This window comes from Oratosquilla oratoria, chromosome 6 (genome assembly GCF_046742065.1).
Source record: "Oratosquilla oratoria isolate Oo_2021 chromosome 6, ASM4674206v1, whole genome shotgun sequence".
NCBI classification, from domain to species: Eukaryota; Metazoa; Arthropoda; class Malacostraca; order Stomatopoda; family Squillidae; genus Oratosquilla; species Oratosquilla oratoria.
The window spans coordinates 75531829-75539328 of record NC_134782.1 but is presented as its reverse complement, the minus strand read 5'-3'; the positions used below and the strand labels follow the sequence as shown (position 1 = coordinate 75539328).

The following is a 7500-nucleotide window of genomic DNA, read 5'->3' as shown; positions in this document are numbered from 1 at the left end:
GGCTAGCCTAACCTAATCAAATTTCTAACATAAAAAGAGAAATAAAGAATATATATACGATCTCATATTCCCTTTTTGCACCTTCAGCCCTTAACTCTTCTCCCAACTTCCCCACTTACCACTCCTGCTGTTATCCTATAGTATTCATACGACCTACTCCAGATACCATTACCATAACAATTACCATACAAATTACCTTTTTCAATACCACGGTACTTCCTGTACCAATCTCTTAAATAGAGTGACGTCTAAACTTATTTTGTTCTGGCTATATCAGAAGATTTTGTTCAGAAAAAGTTTACCTTGAATATCTTCTGGAACATTGTCATTTCTGACACACTTGAGGAATATTATTGTGGCTAACATCAGAGCTCTGATAGCGTAACCGGAAGCATACTGGTCTCGCGTATGTTTAGTTTTGGGCTCGAATCCTGCATTCCTCTCCGATTCCCAACAGTGACTGCCCCAATTCGCCAAAAAGCACAGGGCAAAAATGACTGCTTCAGCCTTGCATTCGCTTAATTGTGGTTTCTAGACCTGGCACTTCTCTCTGATTTACAGAAGTGACAGCCCTATATCCCAACAGTCCCCAAAATGCAAAAGGCAAAGGTAACGAATTCAACCTCAGATACTCAGCGCCTCCTGGCGTAGGCGCCTTACCTTCTACCGGCAGAAGACTTCACTGAGCTGAAGAAAGCTTCTGGTTCAAGAGGAACCTTGTCCAGCAGACTCTTTCGAAAATCGAGTTCGACTGTGACTTCGAGTATGTCTTCGACTTCGAGGACAAAGAACCAGCGATAACAAAGTAAACTCACTCTCCCTACCACCACCACCTCCCCACCACTAACCCAACCACAGCCATCACCATCATCTCCCCCGTACCACTACCACCTCCTACCACCTACCACCTACCACCTCTTACCACCACCTCCAACCACCTCCACCACTTCGCCTACCACATCCTGCAACCTACCACCCAGCACCTACCTTATTCCCTCCCCTACCATAACCTCTCCTACCACAACCAGCACTCATACCACCGCTATCCCTACTACAACAACCACTCCAATGCTACCTCTTACCAATACCACCTAACACCTACCCAACCATCTTCTACCACCACAACAACAACCACCCTAATGCCACCTCCTTCCACCACCTACCACCCCCCACCCCTTCCCACAGCCACCCCAATGCCACCCCCTACCACCACCACTACCTATCACCCTCTCCCACAGCCACTCCAGTGCCACCTCCTACCACCACCACCCTCCACCACAAACATCCTCCTCTTCCTCCCACCACCACCACCACCACCACCACCAGCTCCACTACCGTGGCCGCCCCCAACTGAGTGTAGCAGGTGAGATGCTGGGAGGAATTTTGGCCCGGTACTCTGGTCCTGCATTATCTTCATGTCGAGAATTTGTAAGCTCTCACAAGAATTTGCTAATGGGAACGGCGTATGGTGATGAGAGCGTGTCTTTGAGTATGAACAAGCCTGTAGTTTCTCTTTCTCATGATCTTTCTCACAGTCCTTCTCACAATTCTTCTCATAATCCCTCTCACAATCCCTCTCATAATCCTTCTAACAATCCTTCATATGATACTTCCCACAATCCCGATCACAGTCCTCATATTCCTTCTCATAATCCTCACAACCCTTCTCACAAGCCTGCAGTTTCTTCTCGTAATCCTTCGCATAATCCTTTTCATAGTCCTTACAATCCTTCTCACAAACTTTCTCACAAATGTTTATTATTTGCTCAAGATCATCTACCCCATCTACCGTTTTCTTTGTATCTTCGGGTGTCTAGTTGTTTCCACATCTCTTCTCTCTCTCTCTCTCTCTCTCTCTCTCTCTCTCTCTCTCTCTCTCTCTCTCTCTCTCTCTCTCTCTCTCTCTCTCTCTCTCTCTCTCTCTCTCTCTCTCTCTACCTATTTATGTATGTATGTATGTCTGTATGTATGTATGTATGTATGTATGTATGTCTGTATGTATGTATGTATCTATGTATGTATGTATGTATGTATGTATGCATGTATGTATGTATGTATATGTATGTGTGTATGTATGTATGTATGTATGTATGGATGTATGTATGTATGTATGTATGTATGTATGTATGTATGTATGCATGTATACTGTATATGTATGTATGTATGTATGTATGTATGTATGTATGTATGTATGTATGTATGTATGTATGTATGTATGTATCTATGTATGCATGTATGTATGTATGTATGTATGTATGTATGTATGTATGTATGTATGTATGTATGTATGTATGTATGTATGTATGTATGTATGTATGTATGAATATATGTATGTATGTATGTATGTATATATGTATATATGTATGTATGTATGTATGTACGTATGTATGTATGTATGTATGTATGTATGTATGTATGTATGTATGTATGTATGTATGTATGTATGTATGTATGTATGTATGTATGTGTGTATGTATATATGTATGTACCTATGTCTGTATGTATGTATGTATATGTATGTATGTATGTATGTACGTATGTATGTATCTATCTAGCATATATATATATATATATATATATATATATATATATATATATATATATATATATATATATATATATATACATATATATATATATACAGACGAGACGAGCAAACAAATATGTTCACGCGCGCGCGCGCGTGTGTGTGTGTGTTGTGTGTGTGTGTGTGTGTGTGTGTGTGTGTGTGTGTGTGTGTGTGTGTGTGTGTGTGTGTGTGTGTGTGTGTGTGTGTGTGTGTGTGTGTGTGTGTGTGTGTGTGTGTGTGTGTGTGTGTGTGTGTGTGTGTGTGTGTGTGTGTGTGTGTACATGTGCGTGTGCGTGTACATGTGCAAGTATGTATATGCGAACACGTACATATGTACCGTCACTCCACACGCTTCTGTGGGCATGTTCAGCAGAGAGGCAGGCAGGCAAAGAAGCAGTCAAGTAAGCAGGTAAGCAGAAGGCAAGCAGGCTGAGCAGGACAGGGCAGGTCAGCGGCGTCGCTGAGGGGACTCCGCACCCCCTCAGCAGGGCCATTAGCCGAGCAGAACTGTCTACTCTGAAGGAGCTTGCAAAGAGGAGGTGGAGAAGGAGGTGGTGGTGGGGAGTGGAAGACATATGAAGAGGAGGAAGACCGGTGGAGGAGGATAGGAAGCGGTAGAGAAGGTAGAGGAGTAAGAAAGGCATTGGAGGAGATAGAGGAGGAGTAGGATGGAGAGTGGAGGAAAAGCTGGAGGATCAGGGAGTTGAAGGAGGAGGACGAGGAGGAATACGAGGAGAAGGAAAGTGGTTGGGGGAGGCGAAGGAGGATCAGGAAGCGGTGTTGGAAGAGGAGGAGGAGGAGAAGGACGAGGAGGAGGAGGAAGTAGAGAGAGAGAGAGGAGGAAAAGCAAAAAGGAGAAGCATAAGAGTGGTGAGAAAGAGTTGTAGAAGGAGCAGGATGAGGAGGGGAAGAAGGAGGAAGGAAGGGAGTGCGGAAAGATATGAGGAGGAGAAGGAAAAAGAGGAGGAAGAGAAGGAGGAGGAGGGTAGAAAATGGAGCAAGAAATCATCATCATCATCATCATCTTCATCATCATCATCATCATCATCATCATCATCATCATCATCATCATCATCATCATCATCATCATCATCATCATCATCATCATCATCATCATCATCATCATCATCATCATCATCATCATCATCATCATCATCATCATCATCATCATCATCATCATCATCATCACCACCTCTTTTCTCATCCCCACCCCGTTAAGTTTTATGCCGTCTCTACTTGATGGACTGTACTGGCACCCCTATGGACCAGAGGACCAATCTCCACTCAAAGAAGAATGCTGACCACTTTACCACTTCTAAGATCTCCTCTTTGGTGCGGTATTGTCTCCAGGGATAGAAGCGCCGGTTGCCGATGAGGAAATACATTTAAAGTTCTACACATTCAATCCCTTCCTCTTCTCATTATTTTGCACACTATCACCATAACATCATATCTCTTCTTTCCACTATCACCACACACTCCCACACCACCTCCCACAACATCACCACCATCACCGTCCCCAACATCCTACTCCCCCTCCTTCTCTCCCTCCCCTCCCTCCCCCACCCTTCTCCCATCACCCACATTGTCCATTAAGCCCATTTCCCCATTGCCATGGTATTTGCCAAGTCATTCATGTTAAAACCAAAATAAAAATATGGCTCCCCCCCCCATAACCAAAGCCTTTAATTATCCTGCTTCGACTAGTGTCCTATAAAGACGTTGAACAATAGTCGGACATGCCTCTCGACCAATCAGGGCGGAGCTAGCCGTCACGTGACTCCTCCTCCTTTCACGTGAATGGCCGATACGATCGCGGGACACGCCTCTGGTTGCCTACTTGTGGTCTTATCGCTGTTTGTTTAAGACATTGTTTAAGGTGGCTGGCGTGGTAGGCTCTCTGGAAGGCTGAAGGAAAGAAAGCTCCGTTTCTGTTTTTTTTTTTTTTTTTTTTTTTTTGTGCCTTCGTGGTGTCGTGGTGGAACATTTTCTTCTTCTTCTTCTTCTTCTTCTTCTTCTTCTTCTTCTTCTTCTTCTTCTTCTTCTTCTTCTTCTTCTTCCTCTTCTTCCTCTTCTTCTTCTTCTTCTTCTTCTTCTTCTTCTTCTTCTTCTTCTTCTTCTTCTTCTTCTTCTTTGTCTTCTTCTTCTTCTTTGTCTTCTTCTTCTTCTTGTTTTTCTCCCTCTTCCTTTTCTTGTCGTCAGAACTCTTGCACTTTTTTGTTGCGCATCGCTTCGTGTTTCGGTTCGTGTGTCATAAACCTTTATGAGGTTTTGTTTTGGTTTCAGTGAGCGTTTCAATGAGCTTTAGTGAGCCGTCTGTGGTTTACCTTGAACAGATCAGAATACAATGGAATGCAGTGGAATGCATTTGAATACAATAGACACACGACAGATTTATATAATTCTGGTGAGAATAAATCTAATATAGGAAAAGGAAAGGAGGTTGAGAGAAAGGAATGAGGGGAGGAGGCGAAGAGTGGAAAGAAGGAGAGGAGGAGGGGAGGGGGCAGGAAATGTAAAGGGAGGGTAATAGGGAAGTGAGGGGGTGGCGGACGGGAAGATGGACAGGAGGGTGAGGTAGACAAGGAGGGGAAACTCAGGGAAGGATGGAGAGGAGGGAGGAGGTTAGGGGAGAAAAGAGGAAGAGAGGGAAGGGAGAGAAGAATGAGAGGGGGAGGAGAGAGGAAGGAAGGAAAAAAAGGAGATAGGGAGGGGAAAGAAGGAGAGGAGGATGAGGGAGACGAGGATGAAAGGTGAGGGAATGAGAAGGGATGGAGAGGAGGGTAGAGGGAAGGGGAAAAAAAGAGGAGAGAGGAGGGGAAGAGAAGAAAAAGAGGGGGTATGAGGAAGGAAGGGAGAAATTAAGGAGAGGGAGAGGTGAAAGAAGAAGAGGAGAGAGGAGTGAAGGAAGAGGAAGAGGAAAGGGAGGAAGGTAAGGGAGTAAGGGAGAACGCGAGGGGGGACGGAGAAGGATAGAGTAGGAGGGGAGAGGGTAGAGATGAGAATGGGGGATAGGAGAGGAGAGAGGGTGGAGATGGGAATGGAGGAAAGGAGAGAGAGTGGAGATGGGAATGGAGGAGAGGAGAGGAGGAGAGGGAGGGGAGAGGGAAAGGGAGAGGGGAGAGAGGACAAACCTGCAAATGATTAAGAATATCTGCCACCAGCCAGAATAAAATATGTATAACCTATCGTGTTATTGTTATTAATATTGCTTTAACTAAGATAATGGCACTAATACTCATTAACAAAGCAACCGTCAGCTTCGGTAAATGTAAATAAGTGTCACTGACCTGCTACTGATATGTCAGCGACAATGACAACACTCACCGGCACCACAGCTGACATGTTTGTTGCATTTGTCTTCAACCAGTTACATCTCCCCCTCCCACTTACTCCCACGCTCCCAAACTCTCACGCTCCCTCATTTGCTCTTACGTTATTATACTCCCGTTCTCCTTGGGTGTACATGTACCCCCACAAACATTTTAGCATCGGTGTAAATTGTATGCATTTGGAGTTGGAGTGTATAGGATCTGACGCTGGTATTAACAGGCGAGAAAGGGTCACCGCAATTAGGTCGCGTCTGGTCATGGCCTCGGGTCAGTCACGCGTATATATGTTACAGTAAGAACACGTACCGTTTCACTAACCGTTTATTCAGTGAATACGCGTAATCCCCGTTTCACTAACCTAACCTAACCTAACCTAACCTAACCTTACCTAACCTAACCTTAGGTTAGGTTAGGTTAGGTTAGGTTAGGTTAGGTTAGGTTAGGTTAGGTTAGGTTAGGTTAGGTTAAGTTAGGTTAGGTTAGGTTAGGTTCGGTTAGGTTCGGTTAGGTTCGGTTAGGTTCGGTTAGGTTCGGTTAGGTTCGGTTAGGTCAGGTTAGGTTAGGTTAGGTTAGGTTAGGTTAGTGAAACGGGGATTACGCGTATTCACTGAATAAACATTCAGGGATTACGCGTAATCCCTAGGTACGTGTTCATACTGTAACATATATACTGCCCCGAGCGGGCAAGACAGTGAGTTAGTCCTCTGTACTTGTAGCACATCACTAGGCCTTCGCGGACGGTCCCCGACTTCAGGGACCACGCCACGTCCGTCCTCAGGCCGACGCACACGTATCTTAATCAGAATAAAGGGCACAAGCCAATCCGAGCTTCATTCTCTCCCTATGTCACCTAGCCCAAGTAACACACGCAAATATTACACCCCCATTCTTTTTCCTTCCTCACACTCTCTTGCAATACTCCCAAAATCCCCCGCCACCTACCACATCCTCTTCCTCCTGTCCCTCCTCCTCCTCCTCCTCCTCCTCCTCCTCCTCCTCCTCCTCCTCCTCCTCCTCCTCCTCCTCCTCCTCCTCCTCTTCCATCTCCTCCTCCTCTTTCTCCTCCTCCTTTCTTTCATCCCCTTTATTCCCTTTCTCCTCCTCTTTCTTCTCCTCCTCCTCTTCCTTCTCCTCCTCCTTCTCCTCCTCCCATTATCCTCCTCCCTCTCCTCCTCCTCCTTATCCTCCTCCTTATCCTTCTCCTCCTCCTTATCCTGATCCTGATCCTAATCCTGATCCTCCTCGTCATATTCCTCCTCCTCCTCCTCCTCCTCCTCCTCCTCCTCCCCCTTCTCCTTCTCTTTCTCCTTCTCCTTCTCTTTCTCCTCCTCCTCCTCCTCCTTATTCTCCTTTTCCTCCCCTTCCTTCTACTTCCTCTTCACCATCCTCGCTTTCCTTGCCGCTTTCCCTCTTCCACTCCCTTCTACTCCCTTTCCATTTCCATTCCTTACTCTCTGTCCTCCTAGTCCTTCCAATTCTCTTCATTCTTCTCTCCCTTAACCTCCCATATTCATCCCACCTCTTTCCATACTCCCTTTCTTCCTCCCCTTGTCCCTCCCTCCCGCTTCCACCTCCATTTCAGCCCCACACACCCATTTT

At 45.6% G+C, this 7500-nt stretch overlaps 1 protein-coding gene across 2 annotated transcripts in view; it reads right to left on the bottom strand.

Moving 5' to 3' along the window:
• The window catches only part of LOC143026636 (LIM/homeobox protein Lhx9-like), a 366335-nt gene that overhangs the window by 117613 nt on the left and 241222 nt on the right, over window positions 1-7500 (bottom strand). The gene's annotated exons all lie outside the window — the stretch shown is intronic.